Source organism: Grammomys surdaster, unplaced genomic scaffold (assembly GCF_004785775.1).
Source record: "Grammomys surdaster isolate TR1022 unplaced genomic scaffold, NIH_TR_1.0 146, whole genome shotgun sequence".
Lineage (NCBI taxonomy): Eukaryota > Metazoa > Chordata > Mammalia > Rodentia > Muridae > Grammomys > Grammomys surdaster.
This window is the reverse complement of record NW_021604604.1, coordinates 14,505,768-14,520,958: the sequence shown is the minus strand read 5'-3', so window position 1 is coordinate 14,520,958 and position 15,191 is coordinate 14,505,768.

Here is a 15,191-nt window from a genome sequence, read left to right as displayed (position 1 = left end):
GGAGAGGGAGATAGGGAGAGGGAGAGGGAGATAGGGAGAGGGAGATAGGGAGAGGGAGATAGGGAGAGGGAGAGGAAGAGTGAGGAGAGAGAGAGAGAAGAGAGAGAAACCAATGGAGAATTTAAAACACAGATCTGATTGTTCTATTAATAGTAATGTCTATACAGATCATTTACATTCTTTTTGTGGGCAGAGTATTAGTGAGAAGAATCACTACAGACCTTCCATGAAGTACATTTTTCAATTTTATTTCAACAATGAAGTAAATCTTTGCCACCCTGACCATGAAAGCAGATACAGTCTCATATGGGACCTGTCTTTCTGGTCTTTACCTTCAATATACATGGTCAAGGCAGAGTTTGTTTTGTTATCTAATTCTGGAAAATAAGGACACCATCACTGAGAAGAAAGAAGCTGGACATGATTAACTTTCCTTCAAACCCATCACTCCTCTCAAGGGATCTCTTTCTAAATGGAATTTGGAAGGCGAGGGAGCAGCAATGTACAGAAGCCAATTCTCCATCCATTAAGTTTCTTATTTTAAACACTTTCCCTAACACTTCTATCACACGTCTCTTTTCCTGCATAAAAATACAGGGTATCAGATCAGCCAAACAAAAGCTAATGAAACTAAAGACTGGTTTCCCTGCCATCTTCTTGTGCTTGTTCTACGTCTGTATCTCCGACAGTGACAGTTCTTGTCAATGTACTGAATGCTTTTCTGGGCTTCTGTTTCACATTTACACATTTTTCCAGGGGTGTGAATCCCATTGGGGTGTCAGAGGAATTGACATTTCTGTCTGAAGAATCTGTTAGCTCTTAAATAGTTTTACCTGATGCCTTGACAAAAATTCTTCTAGAAGCCTTCTGTATCGATTTAGAGAGACTGGTTGTGATCATGAGGTGTAGATGCAGTTATGAAGAAAACAAAAAAGGGTAAGGAATAAATTTTATTTCTATAAAATGTTAATACCTTAAATAAACTAAGCAGTATTTAGGGGGATCTTCTATACTGAAGGCTTACATAACTAGCTAAGCTGCAATCAGGTAGCCAATAAAATTATGGGAATTGACATGGAAAGACCAACGTTCTGGCAGGAAACACACATCCTTAAACTGGCATCAGTAATTATTTGACCACACTCACAGAACAAACTTTACCTTTCCAAATTATGAAAACTTTGTTTCTTCATCAAACTAACAACTGTGGAGAACAAAGAACATAGAGAAAGTGATCATGAATACTCTGGGCTGAGTTCTTACGATTTAGCATCATAATCATTGGCAGGAAAGGCATCATGGCTATGACTTGAATACCTCTCTGTGACGTCGACTAGGAAACATTAATCCAAAAAGAATAGAAAGAGGAAAGAGGTATGCGAATGGAAAGAAAAAGAGAGGAAAAGAATATCTCTGAACAGAGTTGTCATGAGTATTGCTGAAATGGAAGTCAAGGTCATCCTGAAGTTATCAAATGTAGAAACTGGCTCATAAAAAGAAACAGGTCGAAGATACAGCACCCAATAAATAGCTGGACAAAGTAAATTGTTCCATTTTTCATCACAGTCCATTAGTGACCAGAGCTGAGGAGCTGAAGTGAAAGTTGAGATTTAACAGAGCCAGGTGATTCAAGGCTCTATTGTACAACAAGACCTTTTACTGGCATTTGTGGAGCTTTTATTTAGATACCTCAGAGTTCAAAGCAAAGATACGGGAGCTATGAAAAACATGGAGTATTTTTCATCACTATCACCAGATATTCTCAGGAGACTGAAGGTCTCATGGCTGAACGGGAGTTGTTTGCATTTTGTCCTTGAACAAGTTAGGCTGTCTTGCTGAGAAAGGAAAAGAAACATCTTGCTCTTGGCATTCCTTGGGCAGGTAGAGGCATTTCTCCCAAGAAAGGAAACAAAGTTTTATGGGAATAGAGTTCACACAATAGTGTGAGAAGGAGGTCTATTATATGCAACTTTTCTAGAGCATTTCCAGAATAAGTAAGGAGATTTCTTTTCTTTGGGCAATAAGTAGATAACACCAACTAAACATAAATGAACTTCCAAGACCCACAGAGTAGAGTGGAAAGGGGAGAAAATGAATGTTAGATATCTAGGAAGAGGTGTGTGTGTGTGTGTGTGTGTGTGTGTGTGTGTGTGTGTGTGCGCGCACGCATGCATGTGAGTGCACACCCTCCCACACACACCTTCTGGACAATACATGTCATTGTATTCGTGACCTCAAAGCAATAGAGGTTATCTTCTCAAGACTCAAACAATATCTAGCCAGTCAAACATCAAAAAAATGAATGTCATTGGTGATTTAAAATAATGTAAAGCATTAAAATGATTATAACATATGTTTTGCAAATTTCATGTTTTATAGAGATATATTCTCACATATATATTATTGATAGAGTTAGTTATGTTAGACACTAATTATATTTCTGGAAAAGACTTAGAAAATATGCACAGAAAATAAGAAAGGCATGATATATAGTTTATCAAAACCTTTATACATATGTACACATCATATATATAATATGATATACTACATTATATGATATATGTTAATTCATATAATATTTCATTACATATTTGTCAAATATATATTACATAATATATTTATAATACCTATAATGTATACATTTTAGAAAACACTCAAAATCTGTAATTCTAAATGATAGTAACAGTAAATATCATTTCTTTTCATAATGTCTCATACAAAAAAAAATATAATGTTGGGAGGTATGCTTTATCACAACTTCCATCTACCAAACTTTTGAGAGATCACAGGTTGACAGAGGAGGACCAGCCTCCTGACAAATGGCTTTAAGACTCAGGAAGCAGCTGAGAGACTTCTCCATGAAGATTCTCCATGTTAGTTTAAGCCAAACATAGAAATGTAACATGTATTATCCCTGTCTCCCATGATGACCTCTTATGCCTGGGATATGGCATTATGATACTTGTAAGATCTTACTGACTAAATTATGTAGTATGAGAATATTCATATAGCCAATGTTACCTTTCAGAGATCAATGGAGAATGAGAGCCATAAAAAAAAAACTGTTCTATATTGTGGTGTCATAACTTCAGTAGTAATCAAGGTTAACCAGAAAATCAGGGGACACACACACACACACACACCTTCTGGACAATACATGTCATTATATTCATGACCTCAAAGCAATAGAGGTTATCTTCTCAAGACTCGAACAATATCTAGCCAGTCAAACATCAAGCATGGGTCTTGGAGAAGCTCTTGTGGTCCGACTGAGGGGCTTCTGGCAGTTGAAAGGAACTGGAGGAAGGAGAATTATTTTTAGATGGTATGGCCACTGGTAGGCTATCTGTGCATCAGTGAATGGATCCATACTTGTGCATATTAATTGAGCCCAGTAGATTATTATAAAAGAAGATGGCAGGTGATATTATGTTGGGAGAGGACTCTAGGAACAATGAAATTGGAGGTGGATACAATTAAAATCTCTAAATAAAAATATTTTGATAAAAAATTAAAATTGGATATGGAGAGGTAGCTCAGAGGTTAAGAACACTGGCTGCTCTCCTAGAGGACCTGATTCTATTTCCAGGACCTGCATGGCAGCTGACAACCATCTGTAGCTCCAGTTCCAGAAGATCAACATGGTTATACAGACATATATGCAGGAAAAATGTCAATTCAAATAAAATAAATAAATCATAAAAAGTTAACTAACTGAAATGTTTTTTTAAAATGAACCAATCATTGCCTGATCCAAGGAGGCTATTCATGTGTGCAAAAGGACATCCATAGTACTCTAATTAATACAATTATTTTATTCTGAACATCACAGATATAAACCTATCTTTAGCTGTGTATGCTTTTCTTCTGTTTTTTTTTTCTACAGTTGTAATGTATTGTTCACACCATTTATCTTGTGACCATGTCATTGGCATTCCTTCTTGATGTTCTGAGCTGTGAGAGTTAGTTTGAAAATAAAAGGCTGCTTGTCTAACAACTAAGCCTTCAAATGCTTTGCTCCAAGTTGGAAGAAGAAACGCAAATGCTGTTTATGGTCTTTCATAGAGCAGTAAAGGAGTATATTTGCTTTGAAGGTGCAACTGGATCATGACTTCTGAAAATAGCCATCAGGCTTAGAAAGGAGGTGATGATGAATCTTCACTGTCAATTCTATGGGATTTGGAGTCACTATGGAAACATCTTTCACAAGTATCAGTTAGTGTTTGAAGAAGGGCTTAACAGTGTTGAAGATCCACCATGAATTTGAACACCACCACTCCACAGGGTTGGGTCTCAGACTAAATAAAATGAAGGATCTGTGTAGGCTGAGATTTTTTCAAAACCTACTTTAATTATGGTTCTTTGAGTCTCCAAAGAAGCCAAATATCTCCATTTCAGAGATGAATGCACCATCATCCATCACACTCTTCTTCATGACTTTGGTCATACAGACAGCTGCCTTATTCTCCTTCAATCTGTGAAGGAAAATAAACCTTTACTCTTGTAACTTGTGTAAGTTGCTTCATATCAGGCATTTAGTCACAGTAACAAGAAATAAGTAACTAAGCAAATGGCAATCTGGATTTCCACTCTCAGAATCTTATCATCATTAAGAGCAAATACCATTTTCCCTTGAATTCTTATAGACTCTGAGGTTTGAAATGGTCTTTCGATGATTGGAAACAAAGGCATTTCTGGGTTGTAACCAGGAGTGACTCAACCTCAGAGAACAGAATGCAGCAGATTCAATGCTGCAGAAAGGCCTCTTTGTCTTAAGCTTTTCCTATTTAGTGGTTGCCTTGAGTAGTTATTTTGCCCCACTTATATTTAACGATATTGGTCACTGCCAATTTTATCCCTTCATTCATTGGACATTCTCTAAGTCTTGCTCCACTGATAGGATCTGTCAACGGTGCTTGAGTACTGAGCTCAGTATTTCAGTTCGGCTTAGAAGTACCTCAGAGTCTAAAGAAGAAGATAATAAAATAACCTTAGAATAGCACTTAAAAAGACTGAGAATGCTATAAATACAGGGTACTTAACAGAGGAAGACACAGCAGAAAGAAGTGAGATTGTCACAGTTCCACTTGGATTATGCACAGATGTAACAGTAAAGAGAAGAGTACAAAAGCAATGTCAACAAAGAAATCAATAGGTAAATGACTAGAAGAACATGAATAGTTTTATATTTGAGCATCAGCAAGCATATTTTTATGCCTAAAATGGAGGAATAGACAGGGCGGCAGATACTCCTGTACCAATGGGCAAAGCTCAGAAGACAAAGGCCGATGAGTTCAAGAACAGCACAAAAATTAAGTCTCCATTATCAATTATCAGTTTGCTTTTAAATCTTATACTTCGTTTGCTGAGTATATGCCTCTATTTTATTTTTAATTTTCCATGCATATATTTGTGGGAATGGGAGGTGTGCCTGCATGTGGAGGTCAGTGGACAACCTGTGGGAATCAGTTCTCTCCTTCTACCATGGGATTTCTGGGAATCGCACTTAGGTTTGTCAGGTTTAGTACCAGGCACCTTTACCTGTTGTGTCTTCTTGTTTTCCCTGTTTGTTTATTTTATAGCAATGATGACTCTGTGGACTGGAAACCACACCACGGAATGGAAAGTTTTGCTCTACTGAATGAATGCACCTCTGAGTCCTCTCACACAGACTGGTAATGTGCTACTTTAGGGAAATGCTCCCCAAGAGCCTTCTTTTGCCCCAATCACAAAAATGTGCTGGTATCTGAGGCAAGTTTTGAGAAGGTAAACAAAGTAATTTTGTAACCTTAAACTAACTCATGAGCGGAAAAGAAAAACCCTGTAGTTTCTAGATCACATTAAAATACTTCTTTTAAATTTTAATTTTGAAGAATATTAATAGAGCCAAAAGAAAACAAAACAAAAACAACAGCAACAAAAAAAACCCAAACAAACAGAAAAGCAAACCAAACTAAACAAAACAAAAACCAAAACAACAAGACCAACCATGTTTATAAACACATGAATCAAATTATCATCTAAATACCAAGCGTAAATGGATAGGAATGAGCAGAGTTTGTATACAGAACTGGTCATCTGAGGTCATGATTTGCTAAATGTGTTTTTCAGTCTGTCATGTATTGCTGATGCACTGGAATGATTGTTAGTAGCAAGCATTGCTCAGAGTCAATAACTGATAGCAATGTAATAACTTGATAGTGATTAGTGAGGCATAATACTTCTATTAGAAATAGAAATATTTCTCTTATTTTCCTTTTAGTGTTTGAACTAGCATATAAGGTCATGGGTCTCACATGGCACATCTATACACTCATGACAATATATTTTTCTCTTCTCTAGCCCCTACTATTTTTGTATATAACACCCACTGTCTGCTTTTTCATACCTCTATTCGTTATCCTCTTCCCCCCACACACATTCTTTTTTCCTGTCAAATGTATTCTCTCTTAGTGCTTTGTGCTATATGCAGCTGCTTAGCTGTAATCACAGATTGATAGACAGTTCTTTATCCAGAATAGCATGGTGGCAGTTTTCCTATAATTCTTTGCAGCACATTTTACTAATCGGCCCAGGTAAAGCATTTACAAATTGCATGGCTGGCAAAGCCAGAGCTCTGTTCTCAGAAGTAAAGATGGAAATGGTTTTCTTTTCTCCCCAGGAGTCAAGGGATCTCTGGCCTCCAGGCAGTTCCCTTTAAAAATAGCTTCTGTCTGCCTTGTGCCATTCTTATCACAGATTCAATTCCCATCTTGACTGTCTAGAACTGAAATCAGTCTTCTGAATTCAAGCACAGCTCATTCATGCACGAGTGCTTTTATGTACATCACAGTGGTATATGTCAGCTTGAGTTGTTGGTGTTTCCATAAAGTGTTTATTTTTGGACCCTATTACATAGGAACCAAACAGATAAGAAAAGGACCTTTGTGTCATGTTATCTTAGTGCTACAAAGAAACTATTGTTCTGGTTGCTGGGCCAGCCAGAAATGAAGAAGAAATGAAATCAAGAAGGAAGGTTATTTTGTCAATCATGAAATATAAATATCATTGAGAGTCTCTGTGTATCACTTGCCCTTGTGTTTAAAATGAGTCATTGGTTAGCATAAAAAGTAAATAAGAATATGAAACTGGGTCTTTCCCATCAAAAAGGGAGAAAATAGTTCATATGGAAGTAGTTCTGTATAGAAAATAGGACCCTACATTGATCCAAGAAGGCTCATGGTGAACATAACAGATATAGGTGTAGATTTCCAATGTGACATTGTTTCTATTAGCATGGAGTATTAAATATTATTCCTATAATTTGAAGTAGTAAATATTTGTCCAAATGTATGGTTTCAGACTAAAATAGGAAACAAAGTGAAAACCAGAAATAAACCATATTTGTTTTCTAGCAGGTTCACACCTTTGTGCTGAAAATTGACACAAGTCATAAACTAAGATGACTCTTACTCTTTGAACCATGAAGACTATTGGTCATACAAGTAAATCAGAAATCCCGTTATAAAGAAGGGCTAAGGTTTGGTTACCCTTTAAGTTTTAGATTCATACAAACAATGAAAAGCGTTCAATGACTCTCCAAGTTCAAAGTTTACATTATCTGTCTGTCCTGGGACTCATAGAATGACTGGTTATAGTGACTTGGAATTCTTTCTAGGCAGATAGTTTTACCCTCTCCTGTGGCAGCAGGAGACAGGCTGATGCCATTAAGAAAAATAAATGATGTCAACAAATGTCTTGAGTTATGCTTTCATGTCTCAGAGTGCTGTAGATCTTGATGGCACCAGTACTTCCTTTAAAAGTCTTTTCCTTAGATTAAGGAGCATTCAGGGCAATGACGGGAACACCTACCACTGTCGCTCACTGATTTGTTTCTTCATGATGCTCTCTGTTTATTGCGTATCTGCAAGCCGGCCTATGTAAAAGGAAAGGAAAGGACATTGTGAGAGGAAAATAATAGTAGCGGCATACCAAAGGCACCAGATGCCTGGACAGAAATTTACAAATTGTGTGCTGAAAAGAGAAAACCTTTGCATTCTTCCTTATTACAGGACATGCTTTCGAACAAAATTGCCGTAACTATAAATGCTTTTCTGTTGTCTCAGTCTTTCTTGGATTTTAACATTTCACTTTTATGTTCATATTATTCATTTTTTATTTATTGCTATATTCCGAGTTTGGCTCTACTTTGTCTTTGACACAGATTAATGTATAAAGTGTTTTGCTTTTATTTGGTGTCCGTTGCGCAGGTCTTCCTTTTCAGAGAATTCATCTAAGCTTCATCTCCCAACTTGGCCTGAAGTAGAAGTCACCTTTCATGCTGCTTCCTAAATCTATCATTAACATATGCAAAAAGGGTTTTTTGATAGATTAAGAACGCTAATTCCATATGTGTCATAATTTGTTTCTGAAAAGTAGAATCATTTTAAAAATTGTTAAAACAATTATAAAAACCCAGAATGTGTGTGTTTGTGTATCTGTGTTTGTGTGTCTGTGTGTCTGTGTGTATTGATTATATATATATATATATATATATATATATATATATATATATATATAATTTTTATTTTATGGACATTGGTGATTTGACTGCATGTGATGGTGTTGGATCTTCTTGCACAGGAGTTACAAACAGTCGTCAGCTGCAGTGTGGGTACTGGCAATTGAACCCAAGTCCTTTGAAAAAACGGCCATTGCTCTTAACTCCTGAGCCATCTCTCCATCCATGATTATATGTATTTTTAGATAATACATTACTATAAATATTGCATATTTGTACAAAGTAGATAATGTAAGCATTTATATTTAACATATATCTAATTTATATATCTTTTATAAAAATTATTGAATAAGATATCTCTGAGTGTTCCACACTAATGCTGCAGAGTTTAGACTCTATTTAATTTTGAAGACTTTTCTACAGTATTATTTCTCTATTCTTATAAGGCCAAATAGATTTGGGGTTTTTTTGGTTTTTTATTTTAATTTAGTGTGTAGTAGCTTTAGCTGCTTGGTCAAATAATCCTGCCTCTAGTATATATTCACTGGCACAAAGCCTATCACAATTTTATTTAAAAGCTTTTAATAAAGCTTCCAAAACCCATTAATTCATGAAGGCTCATGAAATAAAGGCTTAAGGAAACTGAAAAAGGAAAAAAAATAAAATCAAAAGGTTGGTACCCTTTGCATGCCTCCAAGTTTAGTGCTCGGAGTGCAGTCATAATGAATAAATTTGGATAACCAACAATTTTGTCAAAGTATGCCACAAGCATGACATCTAAAAATATTTTGTTCACACATTTAAAACATTCAGTCCCCAAAGTCATACTTGCATAGTTTTAAAAAATTCCAAAGTCCTATTGTATCATTCAAACAATAAGGAATCTAATCAGCAATTTTTGATATTGATATTTTAATTGTGTGTCTCATAAAGCATTTTTTTTAATGTATACTTCAGGTACTCTCGAGAGCCACTGGCTTCTATCAGTACCTTCAGTGGCTGGGTATTCTGCAACGCCCTTTCCACTTTAAAATGACTTCATTTCATTTAGGTTTACTTCACATGGAGTTCATCATTCAGTTCAGTTCTGCAGATGTATACTGAACAACTGCAAAGTGCTGGGAGTATAGACAATTAGCCAGTCTAGTCTTTAGTATTGAAAAGCTCCATGAAAGGAATAGAGACAGATGAAGTAGATACTTTCCGTGAAATGTCAGCAGTTGGTGTTGCAGAGGTCATGCTGTGGCTAAGTTATGTTATAATCAGCAACTAGAAAGGGGCTTGATAAAGAAGGTGGAAGGGATCAGAGACTCATTACCTACTAGTGAAGCTTTATTAGAAACATAAGGTTACCCTGAGCTGGGCTCTAAAAGCTACCCTGAACTAGAGAGGCTTGGAACATCTACCTGTACATGGCAAATTAGGGTGCATTAGTTTGTCAGAGAGATAAGGAGCATTTGGCAACATTTATATCATAGGAAGCATGATAAAATTAATGCTTTAGCATATATTATTAATAAATTAGCCATAGGTAATGATACAAATATGTATTCTCAGCACTCAGTGAGGCAAAGGTAGGAGGATTTCAGTATGTTCTAGGATATCATGGGGTACACAGTAAGTACCAGGTGATCCAGAATGTCGTAACAAGATTTCTCCTTCAAAATAATAGAAAAATGCAAAAATATAAGCTTACCTGATGGGAAAAAATGTCAAGTTCTCAATATAATGATGTTAGAGAGTGGAACTATCAGGAGATTAAAAGGTCAGAGTTAAATGGGTTATCTGGAATTCACAGAGTAAAAGCTGATTTCGGGCCTTTAAATAAGAAGACACAGTTTTATAGGACTCGATTGGAACAGGAGAGTTGGGCTGGGAGACTTGTTACATGGGAGAGTTTTTCCATTTGTTTTTAAGTTATTTAATTGCTTATTTTAGTAATGAGAAAAGAACATGAAAAATGTGGAACAAACATATTTTAAACTCAAAAGAACACCTATGTAGGCAATAACATCATTCTTCAAACCTTATGTCAATGTGTAAAAAAAGAACTTTTGCAGACTTCTAAATGCAAGCACACAGCATCGGTCTCATTTCCCCGCCCCCTCCCAACTTAATAATGTGTAATAGCATCTGAGTTGCTAAACAATAAATGAAACGCAACAGAGCGTAGCTCAAAAGGCTAAGATATGTGGTCAAGGAAAAGCAGAAGCAGGTGACTGACAGAGAGCAGGCTAGCAAAGCATAATGGTTTTAGCTAGCTTTTCAAAGGAAAGATCACAGCCATCAGTTTGGTGACAGGAAATGCATATGATTGCTCTCCCTATCTATTATCTGTACAGACTCTTAGAATGTCAGCTTTAGTTTCTAAATATAAACCGTTCTTGACAAATCCATCCCAGCACACTTAGGAATCAACTCAAATACTGCTTTGCTTTATATATTACATAATATAATTAGAAAGAAAATTATCAACTGTGAGGTTTGAGAAGTTCAGAACATAAAATGATGGAAAACATAAGTACTCAAACCAGCTCCATCATAAAGGAGCTTAAAAAGCCTTTGAGCAAACAAGGAATCTACAGTACTATAAACTGTAGGAATAAATGAGCGCCACATGGCCAAAGCCCTTAATGTAGAAAACTGTCAGAAAGAAGATAAAGGTTTTATTCAAATTTCTGGCAAGTCTGGCAGATCCAGAGCACAGTACAGACCTTGGGAGGATTACATGAAAAAAAAAAAAAAAAAACCTCAGGACTCAAGTTTATATAAATTACCAGAAAGAGAGGCCTGGGCTTATTTGAATACATTAGGGTTCAGGGGATCTAACTATTTTCATGTTTCTCTTTTGGTTCTCCACTGGCTAATGCATAGGGAGTAGTGTTAGTCTGGAAAGGTGAATTTTGTAGCCAGGACAATAGAGATGCTTTCAAAAGAAACGCCAGACCCCACACTCTCTCACTCTCCTTGTAAGAGCAATCTGCAACTAAATTATAGTGGAAAATTCCACATCAGTAGTATGTGGTGTTTCAAGAAATTCTGTGGAAAGTTCTGAATGCTAGCATTCTGCCCATTGGTTGGGATGGAGAAGAGAGTTGTATTGCTGAGTTAATAGTCAGGAATGGTCACTTCTTGTCTGAAAGAAAAGCTAGAGAAAATAACATAAAATTTACCAAATAAAATTTTCCGCAAAATCCTAACAAAAAAAATTCAGATTTGCACACTCTTTAATTAGTATAAAATATGATAAAAATTTAAATAACATTGAGAAGGAGGCAGCTATGGCAAGAGCCTTTACTTTAACAAACCTCATAATAGTTACAATGGAAGCCTGTGGCAGCAGACAGATATCTTATAAGTAATAATGTGTGTGCTATAATATGGTAGAAAATTCCAAATGATACCAACATATTGCTGCCAGTGCCAGCAAAGTGAGTAAGTTAATAGAAGATTAGGAACAGAATCTTGTGATATGTAGCAGATACACGAACACAGAGAACTATAAAGTAGAACAAGAACTTGCCTGATTTAGAGTTTCTTACATGTTTCTCTGAAAATTTAAATGACTGAGATCATATTTTTGTATCATAAAACAAGGCACAACAACTGAGACCTCTCTCTAAAGCCTCTGTAACTACTGGCTTCTCTATAGTCCACTGCTGCCTTTAGCCAGTGATAATTTCTTTTTCAAAATGTGCTTCCATTTGTGCAATTCAATATTCCTGCAAAGCTGAGCCATTGTCACACATTAACGCTTGATCTATTCTCTACAGTATACCAATAGACTCTCTTCTCCAGGACCAGAACATCCCTACGGTGTATAATAACTGAGAGCAGGTCATTCATGTGTGGAATTGAAGGAGATTGACGATGGCAAATACAATTGGATTTAAAATGAAAATGTTCACATGGTGCTTTTTAAGGTCTAATTGCTGCTAAGACGATGCTATCCATTGTATTTTTAGGTACTATCCTATAGCACCAACCAAGATATATAGGTTTTAATATCAGCAATACGCTGAAGTGGAGAAATCACCACCATCTCCTTTGCCCTCGCCCAAGGTGTTTGTAGAATTTGAAAGCACATTTTTGTACTTAGCCTCACAGTGACCCTGCAAGGGAAGGACCTGTGGACATCGAAAAGTCAGCCATAAAATAGAGGGAAAGCTGGTGAAATAGAGCACCTATTATTTTTCTTTAGGTTCAGAAGCTTCAAGAGTAACATTTGGCTCAACACAGGCTGGTGATAACTATAGTAAACTCAGACTGTGGCCTAAATATACTCATGGGATGAATCTAATTCAAAATACTTCCTTCAGCCAATGAGTTAAGTGCAGGCTTCAGTGCTCACGTGCTTGGTTAGGACATAGAGGAACCTGTGGAGAAATATTTCAGTTGGTCCCTCTCTCAGCAAGCACACACTTCATTACGTTATATATAATGTGGAGCTAGCCCTCACCATCAACATTCTGGTTTTATCATATGCTTCTGTTTCACTAGAAGAGTAGCACAGGGAATATATTTCATAGGCATTCAGGATCATAGGATTCCATAGGCTACAATATAATGACTTTGAAAAACAAATGATATTATTTTACCAGAGAATGGAGAGCAACTGCTCTGCTTTTGTCCTAAGAGCCTCCTTTGTTCTTGTTATATTTTGACTGTAAGAGATTTGTTTTTTTTAATTCAAATAAACTTTCACTTAAGACATTTCAATAATCTTGGAGATAGAAATTGGAGTCATCATTTTGGTAAAGTGGTAACTGTAACATGAAATTTTCCTAATAACTTCCATTTTAAACAGGGAAGAGGCTTAGAAAAGAAGATCCTTCTAAAGGTTTTCTGTGGTGCCCTTCAAACAAGCCAAATGTCAGTGTCACCAAACCTAAGGAGCAAAGACCAAAATAAAGACAGCTACCCACCAAAATCAGACTTACCTTTCAGCAGACCTTGAGGAAAATATTTAAACTTAATTACTCTATTCAGAATATGGAGGGAAATATAGGTAGAGGAACAGGGAAGGAAGACAAGAAGGAAATGCAACTCTCAAATTAGTAACTACCTCCGGTGGCAGAAATTCAGTCTTGAAGGAAAAAAATTCTGAAAGTAATGAGTAGGAAATAGTGCTCCAAGCACTATTAGTTATTACTGTGATTAGTTATTACTGTGATTCAATAACCAAAATGTCCGCCCGAGAGAACAATTTTAAGAAAGAATTTTTATCTTAGATTGTGGTCTCAAAGGGTTCAGTTCACAAATACTTGAGTCTATATAAATGGAAGGTCAAAGTAGAAACATATGACAAAGGAAATTCTTCACAGTAGAAGAAGAAACCAACAAACAAATAAACAGAAGATAGATAAAGGGAATCCAGAAGATAGGAAGGGGCCATGGTAAGATGAAAGCCCCTAGGTCTGGTGCAATAACCTACTTATTCCTGCAACAATGCCCCAGCCGATACCTTTCACCACCTCCCAGTAATGTTGAATCATGAGGGGAGATTCTTTAGATAAAATTGTCTTGACAATCATCAACATTGAATGTCCCCAGAAGTCAGCTTAACTAATCTAAGTGTTTCTCAGTCCAGTGAAGTTAACAGTTAAGATTAACCATTCCTAAAAGCAATAGGACTGTGTAGGCTGTATGAGCCTCTCCTTGCTTTTGATGGAAACTGTTCCTGGAACATATGTATGGGAAGTCCCGGAGAAGCTGTTGCAAACCACTGTGTGCACTGCTTCAATTCTTTCAAGCCCTCTAATGTACTTCATCCTGTCATTGAGAGGGATGCCATTGGGAGTTTAACATAATTTCTTCTCAAAATCAAAACTGACAGTTATAGAAACAGGAATGCTATTGAGATAGACTGAAGTCTGAAATATTCATTTTCTTTCTTCTGTGAAGTATATTCTGTACTGGATTATTCACTGGACAATATTTCTAATGACCTGGACTTCATGCTCAAAAGGCTGTTATCGCTGCAATTTGAGTTATCAGTAGGCATGAGGTTGCCTTACCTGAGTCTCCTGAGCTATGGGTACCATCTTTGGAGTTCACATTACCTGGTGGTATATATAACTTTTTTATGATAATCAGTTTCAGTTACTCCCTGTAGTATATTAACTTTTTTTCATACAGCTCTTCTGAATGACAAAATACAAAATGACTATTTGATAGATAGAATTTTTGCTTTGGTGAAATCCCTTTTGTGTCTTCTGAAAACAATACTCCTTCCTGGAAAGCAGAAATGAGTTCCATGCATGAGGGTAAGGCATTGGGTATGACAGTGAATGGAGCCGATTCTACTTACTTAGTTCCAAAAGGCATATGTCTTATATGTGTTTTAAATTTATTCACATGACATCCCAATATCAGTTACTCTCTCCTCCCTGTACACTGTCACACAGATCTTCAACCCAATTGCCCATTTTCTTATCTTCTGAGAGGTTGAAACCCTTCTGCCAGGTATCACTCTACACTGGGACATCAAGTGACTGTAGGACTGGACATATCCTCTGCCACTGAGGCCAGAAAAGGCTGACCAGTTAGGGGAACAGGACCTACAAGCAGGCAGCTGATTCAGGGACTGCCCCTATTCCAATTGTTGGGAAACCTGCATGAAGACCAAGCTGCACATCTGTTACATAAATGTAGGAGGCCTATGTTCAGCTCATGCTTGGTCTTTGGTTGG